The sequence below is a fragment of the Anomaloglossus baeobatrachus genome, chromosome 6 (assembly GCF_048569485.1).
Source record: "Anomaloglossus baeobatrachus isolate aAnoBae1 chromosome 6, aAnoBae1.hap1, whole genome shotgun sequence".
Taxonomy (NCBI): Eukaryota; Metazoa; Chordata; class Amphibia; order Anura; family Aromobatidae; genus Anomaloglossus; species Anomaloglossus baeobatrachus.
This window is the reverse complement of record NC_134358.1, coordinates 219,983,259-220,002,795: the sequence shown is the minus strand read 5'-3', so window position 1 is coordinate 220,002,795 and position 19,537 is coordinate 219,983,259.

The window sequence follows — 19,537 nt, the reverse complement described above, 5'->3', positions numbered from 1 at the left end:
GCTACGGAGCCCCTCCGGGGACCCTCCCACCAGCGGGCGCCGGAACGCTCCATCAGATCGGCGCTCGCGGTCGGGGAGGAATCCGATCAGCCAGCCTGGGGCTGCGGGAGGTGGCAGGCTGCAAAGCATGGTCAGCGCGAGGCCTGCACCTCCTCGGCAGCGTGGATGGAAGAATCCTGTGGCAGGCCTGGGCGGCGATGCTCTGGTCGCAGGGTCTGCTGGGCAACGTGATGAAGAAGCAAGGAGTTTGGGTCCGGCAAACTGGAGAGGCCGGGAGTCAGAGCAGAGGAGGCGGGGCCTGCACAGTGACATGCTGGGGCCTTCTGTGGGTCCTTCGGCTGAGGTGCTTGTTCAGGTGCCTGCAGCTGGGTCAGCTGAGGACAACCCCTGCACCGAGGAGGATGAATCCAGGGGGAGACAGCAAGCAAGGAGCAGGTGCCAGAGCATCAGAGGACAGAGTGCGCAATCACCTGTGCAACATGACAGCGTGGATGTATCTGGACTTTTGCCACCCCCAGCCTTTTTGGAGGTGAGGGGAGACAGCGGTGGGGCAGATAGAAGCGGTCGGGAGCCCCCCAGGTCGAGATCGGCGCTGAGCATACGGCAGGATTCAGGGATGGCGGCTGGCGGTGTCACGGCAACCGTGCAGCTTGGTGAGTATGGATCTGTGTTGTGTAAGTCCCAGAACTTAAATGTGCTAGGTTTAGGATTGGGGGAGCAGTTGGCGTTCCCGGGTGCGTCCCCTGTTGGGGGGGGTCTGGCAGCAGAAGGTAGCGGGGTCAGGGAACTATTAGGTAGCGTCCGGGAGATTTTGTTGCATCTGGAGCGCGGTTAGGAGGGGAGGGGCGCAGTGTCTCAGACGGCAGCTTGGGTGGGTACCCAGGATAGTGCAGCAGTGTTAGATGGTAGCCAAGGGAGTGTTTGTCAGGGCAGTGAGACAGCTACCAGTGGTGTTTCAGTGTCTGTTCAGACAGAGAAAGATAAGGCGGATGCGATAAAGTTAGATGATAGAGCAAAGGGTGAGGTTTACGTGTGTTTTGAGGGGCCATTGGGGGCTGATTTGAAAAAGGAGACGAAGGAAAAAATCTGGAAGGACGAATACGTGAAGATTTTTTCTGTGCTTCCATTGGAAAAATTTAATCTGGATAGAGGAAAAAAGGATGATAGTAAAAAGGAAGAAGAGGAAAAAAGGAGGTGGAGCCTGATACCGCAGACTTTTGTGAACTGGTTACAGGCTTTTTCTATACTGGCCAGTGTGGTGGGTGAGAAGGCGCCGGAGAATTGTTCACCATTGTTCTGTTATTTAGATTCAATAGGAGAGGCACATAGGAGATACGGAGGCCAGGCATGGCTTTGGTATGATGAGCAATTCCGCCAAAGAAAGGCAGTTCATCCCAGTATTAGGTGGGATCAAAAGGATATTGGGCTTTGGTTGAAGGTCATGGCCCCATCGCGTTATGGTCAGTCATTTCTTGGGGGTGCAGGCGGAGGGTCTCAGGCAGGAAGCGGTGGCAGCAGTGGCCAGGGCGACAAGTCTGGGGCATGCTAGAAATTTAATGAGGGGCAATGTACCTATGGGACCAGTTGTAAGTTCAAACATATCTGCTCGCACTGCAGTGGGTCCTCACATGGGGCAGCAAAATGTTTTAAGAAGGGCAAAGGTAAGCCCGGAGCTGGTAATAGCCAAGGGGGAGACACCAGTTCGGCTGAACGCGATGGCCCCCTTTCTAAATAGATTTCCGGACAGGGATAGGCCAGTTCTTTTGTTTCAGGGTTTTCAAGATGGTTTCAGGATTCCTCCGCCGGTGCATCAGGTCCCTTTCTCTTTAAAAAATTTGCGGTTAGCATTGTTGTATCCAGAGGTGGTGAGAGAAAAAATTCAAAAGGAGATGGGGCTTGGCAGGATGGCTGGCCCATTTCAGTTTTCTCCAGTTGAGGGTTTGGTAGTTTCTCCCTTGGGTGTGGTGCCTAAAAAAGAGCCTAACAAATTCCGTCTTATTCACCACTTATCGTATCCAAAGGGTTTGTCAGTTAATGACGGCATGGATCCCGAATTGTGCTTGGTGGTATACACGTCGTTTGATGAGGCGGTGCGGTGGGTGCGACGGTATGGTCAGGGGGCATTGTTTGCAAAGACTGATATTGAGGCGGCCTTTAGGCTGCTACCGGTGCATCCAGATAGCATACGGTTGCTGGGTTGCCACTGAGAGGAAAGTTTTTATTTGGTTCGTTGTTTGCCGATGGGTTGTGCAATTTCTTGTTCGTTTTTTGAGGCATTCAGTTCATTTTTGGAATGGGTGGTGCGAGACGTTTCTACCATTCAGTCAGTTATTCATTATTTAGACGATTTTCTTGTTATGGGCCCGCCTGACTCGGCGGTCTGTCAAAATTTGCTGGCAACGGTGGTTTGGGTTGCGCGGCGATTTGGGGTTTCTTTAGCACCGGAAAAGACGGCGGGTCCTTGTACACAGTTGAGTTTTTTGGGCATTTTAATTGATTCTGTTGCATTGGAATGTCAGTTGCCGGAGGACAAGTTGGTGTCCTTGCGGCAGGAGGTGGAGAGGGCCCGACAGTCTCGGAAGTTGACTTTGAAAGAGCTGCAATCGTTGCTGGGCAAATTGAACTTCGCTTGCAGAGTCATGCCAATGGGCAGGGTATTTTGCAGGAGATTGGCGGCAGCGACGGCAGGAGTTCGGGCGCCGCATCATTTCGTGCGATTAAAAAAGGAGCATAAGGACGACTTGGAGGTCTGGGGGTCATTTTTGCGGGAGTACAATGGTAGGTCCCTTATTCAGAGTGAGGCACAGACTAATTTTGACAGGGAGATTTACACAGATGCAGCGGGGGGGGCTGGTTTTGGGGCTTATTGTAGGGGCCAATGGTGTGCTGGCAGTTGGCCAGAGGACTGGAAGCAACTGGGTTTTTTGAGAAATTTGACGTTGTTGGAGTTATTCCCCATTCTGGTGGCGGTGTCTATTTGGGGTGAGGAGTTTAGAGATCGCAAGCTCAGGTTTCACTGTGATAACATGGGGGTGGTAGCTGTTATTAATAACCTCATGGGTTCATCCCCTCTGGTGATAAGAGTGTTGAGGGAACTGGTTTTGCAATGCTTACGGCTGAATACTTGTATTGTGGCTGTTCATGTGCCCGGGTTAGAGAATTGCATTGCTGATGCTCTGTCTCGGTTTCAGTGGGATCGCTTTCATGCCTTAGCCCCGGAGGCTCAGTCTTCAGGAGTGGAGTGCCCATCGGAGCTGTGGAGGCTGGTTGTCGGGGAGTGAGTCGTTTTATATGGGGCTCGGTCACGGAGAGGACGTGGGAGGCGTATGAGTCAGCTTGGCAAGTATGGTGCAGCTGGTTGCGGTTTTGGGGAGATGTTTTTTCAGATAGGGATAGGATGCTAGCGGTATTGTTTTTTATCGGTCGAGCATCAGAATTGGGCTGGTCCGTAGCAAAGGTGAATGGCTTTGTGGCGGGGTAGGCTTTTGGTTTTAAACTTAGAGGGCAGACGGATGTAACGAAGGGTTTTCTTGTTGGGCAGGCAATGAAGGGTTATAGGAGGGGGTATGTTAGGGTGGATAGGCGGAGGCCAGTGTCGTTTGATATGTTAGAGAAGCTTGGGGAGTGGCTGGTGGGGGTCTGCAGCTCTGAGTGGGAGACCGTTTTGTTCCGGTTGGCTTTTTCTTTCGCCTTTTTTGGGGCGTTAAGGGTGGGGGAGTTGGTCTCACCAAGCAAGGTAAAGGGAGGAGGCTTGTTGTGGACCGATGTTTTTTGTTCAGAGCAGGTGCTGGAATTCTGGATTAGGAGGTCCAAGACGGACCAGGAGGGGAGGGGAAAAAGGGTGAGAGCAGTGGATGGTTCCACGATGTGTCCGGTACGTTGTTTTAGAGAGTATCAGGGATTGGGGGCAGGGGGGGGAGGCCCACTGCTTTGTCATAGGGACGGTTCATTCCTCTCCAGATACCAGTTCACTGGTGTCATGCGGACGTGTTTAGCAGGGATGGGTTTGGAAGCTTCGTGTTTTGCTGCTCACTCATTCCGCATAGAGGCAACAACTGAGGCAGCGTCTAGGGGATTAGGTGCAGAGGATATACAAAAAATTGTTAGGTGGAGCTCGTTGCGTTATAAATCATACATTCGTCAATGAGTTAATTTGTTCAGGTTTTGGTGAGGTGGTTTTGTTTCCTGACAATTAGTTGGTACTTAGGTGTGTTTGGTTTTTCTCTCTTTATCTTAGAAGGTGGTCCGTACCTGGCGTGGATATTGGGGCATTCGTACGTGCACTGGGGAGCAAGACGTGCGGATGTCTGGCCAGATGGACGGCAGTTAGGTTTTCATGGAGAGGTACTGAAGATTAGATGGCTGGGTTTAAGGGGGATGGTGTGGAGTCGAGTGTTACCAGAGGTTCATAAGGCAGCTCGGTTAGACAGCATGCATGACATCCTAGTTTTGCATGTGGGGGGGTAACGATCTGGGTTCTAGATCGGTGCGGGAGTTACTTAGGGATATTCGTTTTGACTTATTGAGGTTGTGGTCATCATTTCCGAAGGTTGTGATTGTGTGGTCAGATATCGTGCCCAGAAAGAAATGGCGGGGCGCAAGATCGGAGAGGGGTATCAATAGGGCCAGGGTGAAGGTGAATAAGGTGGTAGCCCGTTTTGTAGCCCGTAATGGGGGTGTTGGAGTACGACATCACGACTTGGAGTCAGGTGAGGGAAATTTTTGGTTGAATGATGGCGTGCACCTGAACGCCATTGGAATTGACTTATGGGCTCTCGCGATCCAGGATGGGATCAAGCGAGCCCTGGAGTTGGTTGGGGGCGCACGCACCTAAGGTTTCAGGGCGCGTGTGCGTTGGCGGTGGGGTGGGGTCCTTGGAGTTGGTAAAGTTAAAAGTTGAGGAGTTATTTGGATAATTCCCTCCCGGATGGAATTGGGGTATTGGGGGATTTGGCACTTAATGGGGCTCTGGACGGGGGTGTGCCCTGGGAGCCGGTATTTATGGTATTTACACATTGTGGGCCACTTATTGTGGCATGGTGCCCTTAAGCTTGGGGGTTCACGGCTGAGGGTAAAATAGAGATGGTATGTGCCAGATCTGGTAGCTTCAAGGACCTCCCCCCAATTGTCAGTTATTTAATTGGTTATTGTTATTTATGTTAATAAAATGGCTGCTGTGGCCAAATTTATCCAACAGAAGTTGTGGTGTGTTTATTTATATAGATAAGTAAGTGGGGAGGAGGGGTATGGAACGGAATATGGAAGGAATGGAAGAATTGGGCCATACACTGTCATGGAGAAGAAAAATACTATGGCACGTGAAGTTTCACCGAGAGATGCTTTCCATGTAAGTGTTTTCAATCAACCAACCAACTACATGTGTAATAAAGAAGACAACACGGAGACCACTGGGAACCAGCTATAAGGTAAATTGTGAGTTGTTAAAATCAATAATCACTGTAGACTCCTAATACTTCCTACTGAAAGCAGTGTTGAGTTTAATTAAAAGTCAGAATAGCTCTTTAAGCCGTGGTCATGTGGGTAGACTATTGTCTGGGCTTCTTGTGGAATCCCATTGAGGAACACTATACTCAGCCTTTCCTAATACCAAAATGTCTGTTTACAGACACCAAGAGATAACATTCAATGACAAGACTGAAAAGGTTTTGAGTCCCTTTAAGATATAGTGATAGAATTTTGCTGTTGTTCGCAATTTTTTTCTCGTAAAAAATGGTCTCCACAAATATTTGTCTCTACTGGCAGCTTTTTTGAAGATCACAATCCATGGCTATCATACAAAGAAATGTTATATTACATTTGTTATATATGTATATTTTTATTTGATCGTAATTTGTTTTACAATCAAATAAGAATCATTATTCACGTCTTCTCACCGACAACATCCACTATGACCAATATTTCCTTGATTTCAAGTATTTGTCTGAAAAAGGACAAAAGCCAATCTTTATACAATGTTTTCAGCTGCTCACAGCCATTGACAGCGATGACACCTAACAGGTTAGAAGTGTCGGATGTGTTTTCTCTCTTACTGAATAAAGTTGATTAGTAGATAAACACAAAGATGTTCTTCTGCTATTCGAATGTAATATAGACAGCAAGAGCTGCGCAAAGCAATTCTTTATAATCTAACTCTTGACCCTTTGTGTCAGAGCTATTTTGCTACCAAAACATATGATTTAGAAATTGAACATTGTTGTGTCTGTATTAAAGGCAATAATAGCAATCATCATGATACTAGGAAATAGCTTAGACGTTCATTTCACGACTAGAACACAAAATTGCAATGTTTCAAATGTTTATGCTAAAGTCATTGCAAAATCGTATTTAATTATACAGCAGTAAAGCATTGTGGATTGTTGAGCGTTCTACTGTTGGTTGGATTAGCATTATCCCATGGTTTTTAACATATTTATAGTTTGATAATAAAAGCCTTTAAGTTATAATATAACTTCACTATACCCTTTTCAGTGAATGACCTATTTAGGCTTTTTTCAGTTGTTGTGATTACATTGGCCTACATACTTTAACTTTTTTTGTATTTAATGCATAAAAAGGGCTGTTTCTTATGGTAATTTGTCCCCTGATTACAAATCTGCTCAATTACAAAATTGTTCAATTTTCTTGAATATTTAGCTGTAGGTTTGTCCATTTTTAATCCCTAAAAGTAGTCTGCAAGCATTTTGGGCCCCATCTCTTTAGGGTCTTTTTTGGGCCTGTAGGGACAGTCAACAGTGAGTGGGGGCGGCATCAGCGCAGGATTAGGGTGTCAACCTCCGCAACAAGGTAGGCACAAGAGAAGGGCCTATTAGGGCTAGCTCCCCTTATTTTTGGTTTATCCTCCTGGCATCACACATTTGGTTTGGTGTATTTATGTGAATATTTTTGTGAAGATTTGTAGTTTGGGAGTATCTCTCATTTTAACATATATTTGTTAAAAATATAATTTTAGCAGTTTTTTCTTGTCTTAAGCATTTTTGGGCTCCATTCCCCTTTATAACGGCCTTCAAGTAGTGCGATGTACTGTGCTTGTAATTGACATCTCCAAGGTTAGCAGGGAAAGAATTGAAAATTGGAATCCAGGAAATGTATCTTGAGAGACATATTGCATCCCAATTCTTTGTAGCATTGTAACAACAAGTCAAAAAAATCTCTATAGTTTGGTGCATTATTGTTGCCAAGGAAGTTCACCACTACATTTTTTAATGACTCCCATGCCGTTGCATCAGTGTCATTTAGTTTTGTGTTAAAATCAGTATCTTTCATAATTTCCCTTATTTGTGGCCCCATGAAAATTCATTCCGTGATTCTGGCCTTACTGAATTGTGGAAACATGTTTCTAAGGTATGCAAAACCCTCACCATCATGATCCATCACCTTGTCAAAGTTCTTCATCAGATAAGTTTTATATGGAATGGAGGAAGAAAAACTTTTTCTGGAGATACCGAGGCGGATGCACAAGACATTCTTTCTTCCAGGAGTCAAACTGTTTTTTGTTGAAATGTTTTTTTGAGGTGAGGTCACTGTCACATTCATAGAGAAAACAACAAAACATTGTATAGCCAGGTTGCAACCCAAGCACCAAGACTATTACCTTCAGATTACCACAAATATTCCACTTGTAGCTTTTGTAACAGATTTTAGACGGCAGAAGGAGCATATTTTCATATGTTTCTTTCAGACGAATTTTCATTGCCATTATGCAGAAGTACTGCGTTTAAACTGCTTTTTGTGAAGTCTATAAAAGCCTGAATTCTTGAGATCTGTGCATTCAAGCCAAAAGCTCAACCTGACTTTTTGATAGGTTCAGATCAGAAACTAAATACCGTATTTTTCGTTTTATAAGACGCACTGGATTATAAGACGCACCCCAAATTTAGAGATAAAAAATGTAAAAAAAGAAGAAAAAGAAAAAAAGGTTTTCTGTCTTATACTCTAGTGCTGTCTTACCAGAAGGGGGGCATCAGCGGTGGTGGAGCGGGTCACAGAGTGCGATACTGCAGGCTGCGGTGGGGTCTGTGCTGGTAGCTGTGAGATCTGTGCTGGCAGCAGTGGGGGATGTGCTGGCAGCGGTGGGGGATGTGCTGACAGTGGTAGGGTAGTAATGGCAGCGGTGGGTATGTTCCAGCAGCGATGGGGTCTGAGCTGGCTGTGTGGAGCAGGACGGTACGGCAAGTGTCCCAGATGCTCTGTCGGCGGTGCAGGCTTCAAAGAAATGGCGCAATACGCAGATCGGTTCAATGACAAACCAGGATCTCATCTGTGCATGTGCCACCGCTGCTGAGAGAGTAATGGGCTGACAGCCTCCCACACAGCCACACAAACGCTCGCACAGCCAGACAGCTGCCCATCACAGCCAGACAGCCGCCCGCACACCCAGACAGCTGCGCACACAGCTAGACAGCTGCCCGCACAGACACCCCCCACCACATCATAAGCTACATTCGGATTTTAAGACACACCCCTCATTTTCCTCCCAAGATTTTGGAAGGAAAAGTGCGTTTTATAATCCAAAAAATATGGTAATTTAGAAAGAAAAGCTGTAAATAAAAAGTGTAATAGGGTCTTATCCAAGCATACCAGAAAGCTAAAAAATGGCAAACTGCTCAACTGATTAGGTTGTGTAACCCACAACCAGTGTATATCACATGTGCAGCTGCTGCACGGACCACGAGCCACAAGGGCTAAGGTACAAAATCCAGGGAAAACAGGAATAAAACGTGATTAATCCTGCACTGCTGTCGGTGAAGGAATCCAACGTAAAAGCAGAACTAAAAGTGAAAGATTGTTTATTGAACGCGTTTCAAAGTAAACTTAACTTTGTCTTCAGGAAAGGCCATCAAAAATCAAATTTTTTTGTTGATTTTTTTTTTTTTGCAGTTTTAGAATCAGCGCATTTAAATTCTTTAAGAACAACCAACAGTACTCATTTGCATAAATCTTTGTTGACCAGTGTTTCTTTTTTTCTATTCATTTTTTTTCTGTTTGTCTACTATTTTCAATCCAATTGAAAAGCAAACAATAAAATTGCTCCAACTAAAACTTGTGAAATAAACACCACTAACGCAAAAGTTAAGAAAGACACCAGAAAACACTATGCTGCAATTTTTTTTATCTATGAACATACACATCTGTAAAAAAGCTTGAAAAAACTTATCGTTATTTCTAAGAGGGCTACATGTAAAATAACCATCCAGGAGCATAACGACCGCTGTCACAGAGATTGCAATGATAAAGTGGCTGGTGCTGCAGGGGAGTCCACCAACTTCAGCCAGATATGTGTCCTAAGATGCACATGTGACGCCCTGGGCAAGCCAGGGGTCACAGGTCACAACACACACGCACCCCACATTCCCTGCAGGAACACCAAGGTCAGACCAGAAACCCTTGTTGCCTTCCTCCAGGGGCTGATGTCCACACCAGGGGGTGGGCCAGGCGGTTGGCTCCGCCCACCGAGGAGTACACAGCCCTGGAGGCGGGAAAACCAGGCAGTTAGCTCAGGGAAGAGCTAGAGTGTGGAGCCAAGATCAGTTAGGGAAGTGAAGGAGTAAAGAGTGAAGTGGTAGAGGAGCAAGAGAAAAGAGCAAAGTGACAGTGTGAAGCCTGAAGTTGGTCCGGGTGTGTGCCCCGGACTGAGACAGCAAGGTTGACAGACGGCGGTGACCGTCTGCAGGAGAGATTGCTCGGAGGTTGCCGAAAGGACCGTGGACGGGTGGTGACCCGGCGGTACCGGAGCGGTATGCAAAGAACAGTCAGCACCAGGGCAGGGGCCTTTCGGATCCCGGCAAGGCTAGGAGTCGCCATAATTTGCCAAATCCGTCAGTGAAGGGGACCTCTGTCTCCCAACAACCAAGTCCCGTTTGAAGGCAACAGTCCAACCGTGAAGGGGAGACACCGCCACCGCCAAGGCACCAGTTTCCCAGGGCCAGCGCCTGCGGGCAAGAGAGGGGCTCCTCCAGCTCATATCCAAGCTGGGGAGCGGGTTACCGGTGGGAATCCATCGCTACCAACAGACTACACATAGGTGCAGGGAAGAGACCATCACAGTCAACTGCAGGGAATATCCGCACCGTAACCGTCCGAGGGACCCGTCCAACCAGCCGTTTGTTTACCGAGAACTGTGTCGTGTTTACTGGCTGAGTGAGTACCTCCGTGCCGTGCGGCACAGCGCTGCCCCTGCGCCCCTGCACCTCCACAGGCCCCATAACCCGCCTGTCCACCATCCCAACTCCATCACTGGGCCCCGGGACCACCAATTCCCTACCCACGGAGGGGCGAATCAACAACTGGCTGCTCCATACCACCACTCCCGGGATCCCCAGCCAGAGCAGCGGTGGTCCACACAATCACCACAACCGTGGGTGGCGTCACGGACAATAAACTATCCCCAAAAACCAAACCCCTTTCACTCACGGGCGAGGAGCACCGCTCGAGTCCCCGGGATCCGGCCCATCGCTCGAGCCACCGAGCAGCAGCAGGCCGCGGCAGCAGCGGCAGCCGGACCCGAGCAGTGGGAGAGCGCAGCGTCCCCTCCTCCGCCCGCGACACACATTCAGCTCAAATGTATTTCGGCACAGAAACCCATCGGGTCCCTATGCCGAAATCAGAGGCAGGCATCTTACGTCGGCATGGCTATGACTGGGGGCGCACGGCAGTGACATCATGCGCCATGACATGCATAAGTCACCAATGAAAAAATTAAAAGCAAATACTGGCCAGTGCAATTTTGGTATTTGTTTTTAATATTTTACTGGTGGTTTGTATTCACATAGTCCATTTTTTTGCTTATTGATCTGGTACATTTGAACATACTATATGTTTTAATATATATTACTTAAGGACTAATTTCTGTGAGACAATAGTAACACCTGCACCACCACCCCCAGCAGAGAGAGGAGGAAATGACAGCAGGCTGTTCTCAAACTCATCTGTTTGGGTGAGAAATCCTACACCGTGGACTGGAATCAAACAACAGACAGATGAGTGGTTGGTACTGCTAAACCTTATATCTATCCTGGTGGTGTTCAATAACATGCAAAATCTTGTAGCAGGTTTGGGCGTAGCTGGTTTGATGGACATCCCTTGCCTGGGTTGTGTGCTGAATTTTTTGGTGCAGAGCTTCCTTAAGAATTACCAACATATGTTAGAATTGCCACCTGAAGTGCTGGCCATTTGTGCGCGCTTTGTGCATTCTCACCCTGCTGCTGCTCACGTGTCTGCACTGTAGCATCAATTCTGCCTTCCTGCTCACCACCTCTTATGCGATGTACCCACAAGGTGGAACTCTACCTTGCATATGCTGGAAACACAATTTGAGCAGCAGCAGGCAAGAGTGGAGTTTGAGCTGCAGGGTGAGTCATTCTGCAGAATAACAGCACGTTACAAACAGGTGACCCCCATGTGTGCCATGTTGCACTGCTTTGAATACTCCCCCAACATGGCCAGCAGTGATGATGCCATCATCAGCGTTACTATCCCAATTCTATGCCTGCTTGAGAAAATGCTTCAGACAATGATGGATGAGTTGGTGACACAGGATGACGAGGAGGAACAGGAACCATTCACACAATTATTAGGTCAGTTGTCCACACATGGCTCAGATGGTGGGTTCCTTTACCAACATTGGCCAGGTACATAACTGTCTACCCAGGGTACAATTTTTCAGGATCAGGAGGTGGAACTGTGTTCACAGAAGGGTGGCACTCAAAGTATCTCATGGGCATCACTGGAGCGTGGCTGAGGGGATATAGGGTACATAGACCATAACCGTCCCACCAAGGACAGCTTGTCGCTGCCACCGGGCAGCCTAGCACTCTTTAGCTAATACATGCCGCAGTGTCTGCACAATTACCACTGAGTTGCCTGGATTGTTACCAATGCTCTATGATTACTGGGTGGCCACACTGCTATTTCTCCACTACAAGAACAATGTACCACCTTTATGTCTATGACTAGAGCATGATTGGAAAATGTTACAATACAAGCGCATACGGCAGATGCACTAATGACAGTGTTTCCACCTGCCATCTGGGGCTGAGTGGAAAAACAAAGCAGGCTAGAAGGAGGAAGTTGCCATCGCCGCTGGGGCATCATCACCACTTTGAAAGGGGAGGGTTAGCATGGCCTAAATATAGAACACCTTTCTCAGCACGAAACAAAATCCAGCACCACCATCTAATACGGTCAGGAGTCAGCATTTCAACAATAAGGCTTTTAGGGCAAAATGCACCACACTGTTAAAGCACTGTGCACCAGACTTTTAGAGCAGTATGCACCAGGTTGTAAGGGCACTGTGCACCAGGCTGTAAGGGCACTCTGTACCAGGCTGTTAGGGCAGTGTGCACCAGGCTGTTGGACACTTTACACCATACCTCCCAACTTTTAAAGAAGGAAAAGAGGGACAAAGTTTGCGGCGCGCGTAGCGCGCCGCGGCAAATTTTTAGGCCACGCCCCCTAACCACACCCATTTCACAGTCACGCCCATATCCACTCCCCATCCACACCCATTCAGCACAAACACGCAGGCAGCCGGCGGGCCTCCAGCACGGACACGCAGGCAGCCAGCGGGCCTCCAGCACGGACACGCAGGCAGCCGGCGGGCCTCCAGCACGGACACGCAGGCAGCCACAGTGAGGCGGCCGGTCGCCTTCACAGACAGGCGGCCGGCCGCCTTCACAGACAGGCGGCGGGCCGCCCGCACAGAGAGGCGGCCAGCCGCCCGCAGAGAGAGGCGGCCGGCCGCCCGCACAATGAGGCGGCGGGCCGCCCGCACAGACAGGCGGCAGGGGGGCGCCCGCACAGACAGGCGGCAGGGGGGCGCCCGCACAGACAGGCGGCAGGGGGGCGCCCGCACAGACAGGCGGCAGGGGGGCGCCCGCACAGACAGGCGGCAGGGGGGCGCCCGCACAGACAGGCGGCGGGGGGGCGCCCGCACAGACAGGCGGCAGGGGGGCGCCCGCACAGACAGGCGGCAGGGGGGCGCCCGCACAGACAGGCGGCAGGGGGGCGCCCGCACAGACAGGCGGCAGGGGGGCGCCCGCATAGACAGGCGGCAGGGGGGCGCCCGCACAGACAGGCGGCAGGGGGGCGCCCGCACAGACAGGCGGCAGGGGGTGAGGGGGGAGGGAGGGAAATCAGCGCTGGGGAGATTAGTTTACTGTACCAGCAGCAGCACAGGCAGCGCTCCTCTCTATGCCACGTCTACTAGGATGGTAGGAGGGAAAAGCAGGGAGGCGGAGAGAGTGGGTGGGCGGAGCCCGGGAGCCGGCCGTCCCGCCCGTGGCAACGGGACAAACAACGTAAAGCGTGAAAGTCCCGCTGTATCCGGGACGGTTGGGAGGTATGCAGCATGTTAGAATGTGTACATAAGATCCCGCTGGTGGTGGCCGCAGCTTATAGGCCCCAAATCTGGTGACAGGTTCCCTTTAAAGTGAACCTGTCAGGTGCAATATGCACTCAGAGCCAGGAGCAGTTCTGGGTGTATATTGCTAATCCCTGCCTAACCGTCCCTGTATACACTAGCATAGATAAAGAGATCAAGAACAAATATTTTTAAAGATCTTATATCTTATGCTAATGAGCGCGGGGACTAGTCACAAGGGCGTTACTTCACTTGGCTAGTCGGCTCGCATAGCATGTTAGCATGTTATTACGCCCCTGTGTGAGTACTAACACGCTATATGAGCCGACTAGCCAAGTGAAGTAACGCCCTTGGGACTAGTCCCCGCGCTAATTAGCATAAGATATAAGCTCTTTAAAAATACTTTTTCTATAGATGCCTTTATCTATGCTGGTGTATACAGGGACAGTTAGGGAGGGATTAGCAATATACACCCAGAACTGCTCCTGGCTCTGAGTGCAGATTGCACCTGATAGGTTCCCTTTAAAGGGAACCTGTCACCAGAAATTTAGCAAAAAAAATAAAAGATTCCCCTCTGCAGCTCCTGGGATGCATTCTGGAAAGGTTCCTGTTGCTATTGTGCCCCCTTTGAGACCTAAAATAATACTTTATGAAGTCTTACCTTTTTGTATGCAAATCTGTTTTTATGGTCACGGGGGCGGGCTGCCTGGCGTCCGTTATTCCCCCTCCTGCCGTTGTACGCCGTCCCCCATTGCTCATTTCCATACATGAGGACGCCTTCCTCATGTAACTGTCCTCCTGAAGTTTTGTGCATGCCCAGTGCCACTCTCGCGGGAGTAAGCACTGTGCAAAGTGTGAACGCTTTTGAGGTGATTGCGCAGGCGCGAGATTATGGGCGGCGCTGTGATTGTCATCAGCAGCGTCATCCAAGTACCTTCCCATAATCTCGTGCCCGCGCTTCTCACTCTGCCTCCACCGTTATGCGCAAGCACTGGCCATATGAACCACGTTACCTATTACCATGGGCGCGAGATTATGGGCGGCGCTGTGATTGTCATCAGCAGCGTCATCCAAGTACCTGCCCATAATCTCGTGCCCGCGCTTCTCACTCTGCCTCCACCGTTATGTGCAAGCACTGGCCATATGAACCACGTTACCTATTACCATGGGCGCGAGATTATGGGCGGCGCTGTGATTGTCATCAGCAGCGTCATCCAAGTACCTGCCCATAATCTCGTGCCCGCGCTTCTCACTCTGCCTCCACCGTTATGTGCAAGCACTGGCCATATGAACCACGTTACCTATTACCATGGGCGCGAGATTATGGGCGGCGCTGTGATTGTCATCAGCAAAGTCATCCAAGTACCCGCCCATAATCTCGTGCAAGCAGTAATAGGTAACATGGTTCATATGGCCAGCACTTGCGCATAACGGTGGAGTCAGAGGGAAAAGTGCGGGCACGAGATTATGGGCGGGTACTTGGTTAACGCTGCTGATGACAATCACAGCGCCGCCCATAATCTCGTGCCTGCGCAATCACCTGAAAAAGCGTTCACATGCGCAAATCTTCGGGAGGACAGTTACATGAGGAAGGCGTCCTTGTGTATGTAAATGAGCAATGGGGGACTGCGTAAAGCGGCAGGAGGGGGAATAACGGACGCCAGACAGCCCGCCCCCGTGACCATAAAAACACATTTGCATACAAAAAGGTAAGACTTCATAAAGTATTTTTGTAGGTCTCAAAGGGGGCACAATAACAACAGGAACCTTTCTAGAAGCAGCCCAGGAGCTGCAGAGGGGAATCTTTTATTTTTATTGTGAAATTTCTGCTGACATGTTCCCTTTAACTGGTAGGGGAGCCAGGATAAAGCAGAGCTGAAGCTGTTGGGAAGCTAGGACCCAGCAGCTCTGCTCCACAGGCAGGAGACCACTGATCGGTAATAGAAGCCTGCAGATGTCACTCTGCATAGGTTATTGCCACTGCTATCTGCAGGAGATAAGTGCTGATTGCACGGTCTCCTCAGCTTCCTGACTCCCCGCGTGTCTGCAGCAGTGAGAAGCCGCACACGGGGAATCAGAGAACAGCTGCAGACAAACGCAGGCTCCGGGACTGGGGGGGTCGGCTCTGGTGCAGGGGGGGGGCTCTGCTGCAGGGGGGGGTCGCTCTGCTGCAGGGGGTGATTCATACCTCAGCAGCAGTCACAGGAGTAGGTGCGCGCTCGGCTCTGTAATGAATAGTAGAAGGGAGAAACAGCGAGGCGGGGCTACAGTGGGTGGGTGGAGCCGTGACAAACAGCCTCACGGGCGGGACCCGGGATCAAAGGCTCAGAAGAGGGACTGTCCCGCTGTATCCGGGACGGTTGGGAGGTATGCTTTACACTAGGCTTTTAAAGCACTGTGCGCCAGGCTGTTAGGGCAGTATGCACCAGACTGTTATTGCAGTATGCAACAGGCAGTTAGAGCACTGTGCATCAGGCTGTTAGAGCACTCTGCACTAAGCTGTTAGAGCACTGTGCACCAGACTGCTAAGGCAGTATGCACCAGGCTGTTAGCGCACTGAGCACCAGGCATTTAGGGCACTTTACACCAGGCTATTGGGCACTGTGCACCAGACTGTTAGGGCAGTATTCACCAGGCAGTCAGAGCACTCTGCACCAAGCTGTTATAGTACTGTGCTCAAGACTGCTAGGCAGTATGCACCAGGCTGTTAGGGCAGTATACAAAAGGCTGTTAGGGGACTGTGCACCAGGCTGTTAGGGCAGTTTGCACCAGGCTGTTATTGCAGTAAGCAACAAGCTGTTATTGCAGTATGCAACTGTTCCGCACCCATGTCAGTAGCAGTCGGGCTGCTCGGATCCGGATCCGCAGTGTGGCTCAAGGGATTCTCCGGACCTGGGGGTCACACGGACAACCCAAATGAAAGGGAGACATATTTGTACGGGATTTGCCGTAATTAGTCTGTGACGCCACCCACGGTGTGTGGTGAAAAATGGCACCACCACTACTGCTGTGGGGCACCCGGGAGCGATGGAATGGCGGCTGGTTGTTAACCCCTCCGTGGGTAGGGATGGTTGCCCTGGGACCCGGCGACTTTGTGCAAGGGACGGTGATGGCAGGGGCAGGGGCGCCTGGTCAGACCAGGGAGTCTCAGCTTACTCACGGTTAAATAAATCAGACAAGCCCAGTAGTTAACCAAGGTGCTGGTGGCTGGCCTCCGCAGCCGGGTTTACTCTGGTCCCCCACCCGGGCTGATGGTCTGTGTCACTTTCCTCTGCACTGTGTTTTGATGTGGTGGACTTCCCAGTGTGAAACGCGGGAGTCCGCTCCCGGTACTTCTGTTGGGAGGCGTGCCCGCTGACGCTGACCCGTGGGATCTACCGGGCCCTGGCGGATGCCCTATCCCTCTCTGTGGGTAGTTGTCTGCTTTTGGGACTTTGATTGGGACAAGACCTATAATCCTGCCCTCAATTGGGAAATTAGCTAGGCCGTTGGTTCCGGTCCTGGCTTCAGAGTCTAAGTACCCCCTCTGTTTCCGGGTCAGTTCTCCGGTGTCGGTACCGGCGGGCTCCAACCCTGCCCCGGTCCACCTCGGATCTCTGGCTGCCGCCTTCCCGTCTCCTGCTAGACACGGACCACTGTCTGCCACCTTGCCAATGCACCGGGGCTCTTGCTCTCTCTCTCTCTGTGTGTCTGTCCTATCCTGAGGGGGGTGACTAGGGTTTTAGGTCGGCTGTATGTAACCCTGTGAGGGAAGGTGTTGTGCGGGGCCTTTACTGTGTGACCACCTGGCGGTGCCAGGGCGTCACATTCCCCCTTGGTGTAATACAGACAGCCAGCGGGCTGTCCGACCACCACCATTTATTAAAATTGCACCTGTTTAGATGGAAAAAGATGTATTTTTTTAACAGTAAAACATGTAAAACATTGTAAAACACTTCTTCCCTTGACGGGAGGCACAGATCTTTAACGTTACAAATATAACGGATCGGGCTACCTTCTGTTCACTCCCGCCACTCAAACAACCTGTTCCCTGGTGCCACCACTAAGACAGGTGTGCACTCCTTTGCCCAAGTCCAGGAATGGGTCCGGGTAGCACCCACACGGGCTGGGTAAAAAGTTAATTATACGGAACTCCTTGGTATGGGTCCCTCGGTCTGGAGGATAGCCACCGGTTGCAATGGTGACAGGCCTCGGCCGACTCCACCGCAGGCCCTTCCTCCAATCGGCCTCTCCGGAGACCGGGTTAGTGCAGCAAGAAGGTGGATGGTTTAAAACACTTAAATACTGCTGTCGGGGCAGGCTCCTCCTCCAGCGTTACCCCGAGACCACCGCTTCTGCAGCCCGGACCCCAGTGCCACCTTCGCTCACGGTGCTTCAATGTCCAAAACAAGAAAGCCTGTGGAGACACCTTCACATGTTTCTCAACGCTGGCAGGAAACTAGCCAGGTCTTTCACCGGGAAGGAACAACCACGGCAAGGGCAGTCTCCAGTCAAGGAGACCACCTATGCCAAACATGGTATCCGTCCGCAGACAGCTGTTTCGGGGTATTTGCCCCTCATCAGTGTGGAGTAGGAAACTGGCTAGTGGGAGCAATGCCTAGTAGAAGACTACATAAGCAAGGATGGTCGACCTTAGGGAGATCAACATCCAACACCGCGGAGACACCATCACGTGTTTCTCAATGCAGTGATTCTAGAGCAATGCCCCCTAGGAAATATTCAAAACAAGAAAGCCTGCTCCCACTAGCCAGTTTCCTACTCCACACTGATGAGGGGCAAATACCCCGAAACAGATGTCTGTGGATGGATACCATGTTTGGCATTGGTGGTCTCCTTGACTGGAGACTGCCCTTCCCATGGTTGTTCCTTCCCGGTGAAAGACCTGGCTAGTTTCATCGCATTGCCAGAGGGACGCAGGTAAGCTGTGTTCGTCGCTCCCGGGGTGTCACACGGAGCGATGTGTGTTGCCACGAAAGCGACGAACAACCAGAGCACAGAAGGATGAACGAGATTATGAAAATGAACGGTGTCAACAATGAACGAGAAGGTGAGTATTTCTGCTCGTTCATAGGTGTCACACGGTACGATATCTCTGACGATGCCGGATGTGCGTCACTAACGACGTGACCCCGACGACATATCACCAGATATATCGTACCGTGTGACGCCCGCATAAGCGTGCACCCCTTGCCAACATTATTTAGAGTATCTGACCGGATTCCTTTCTCTGCAGCATCTGACAAAGTATTTTGGGTGGTGCAGGACGGCACTCTCTTTTCTTGCTCTAGACTGTCACGCCACTGTGCAGAAGGCAGTTAGGACAGTATGCACCAGGCTGTTAGGCCATTGTGTACCAAGCTGTAAGAATCATAGAATGGTAGAATTGGAAGGGACCTCAAGGGCCATAGGGTCCAATTCCCTGCAAGCGCAGATTTTCCTAAATCATCCCAGCTATATGTTTATCCAGCTTCCACTTGAAAATTTCCATTGATGGAGTGCTTACTGCCTCTGGTGGTAGCCTCAACCACTCTCTGACACTGTCAGAAAGATTTTCCTAATGCCTAATATGCATCTCCTAGTGCTAATGAGAATAGGGTAGTTCTCTCTCCACAGTGACTATCTTTCAGATATTTGTAGATCACTATTAAGTCTCCTCTCAGCCTTCTTTTTTGCATACTAAACATTTCAGGCATCATATGACATGGTTTGCAGACCTTCTACCATCTTGGTTAGTTTTCTTTGAACTTGCTACAACATATCTTAGTCTTTCTTGAATTGGCGCACCCAGAACTGTATACAGTATTCTAGGTGGGATAGCAATAAACCCAAAGGTTTATAAGTCACCCCAATCCACAGGAAGACATGATATTCAGATGGTGCAAGGACGAAGGTGTAGTAGTCAATTCACAAGGATTAAAGAGAAGAGAGGTCCAGCAACAACATCCAAAAATGTCTTAAAAATGTAGGTTTGTTTCAATCCATAGATAAAAATGGTTTACAGAGGATGCATTTCGGAACTCTGTCCTTTTCACCATTGTATTTCAGGTGGGGTCTGACCAGGGCAGAGTATAGGGTTATAATTACCTCTCTTGATCTAAATTCAATGATTGTCTTGATAAATCTCACAATTTTGTTAGCTTTTTTAGCTGCAGCACCACG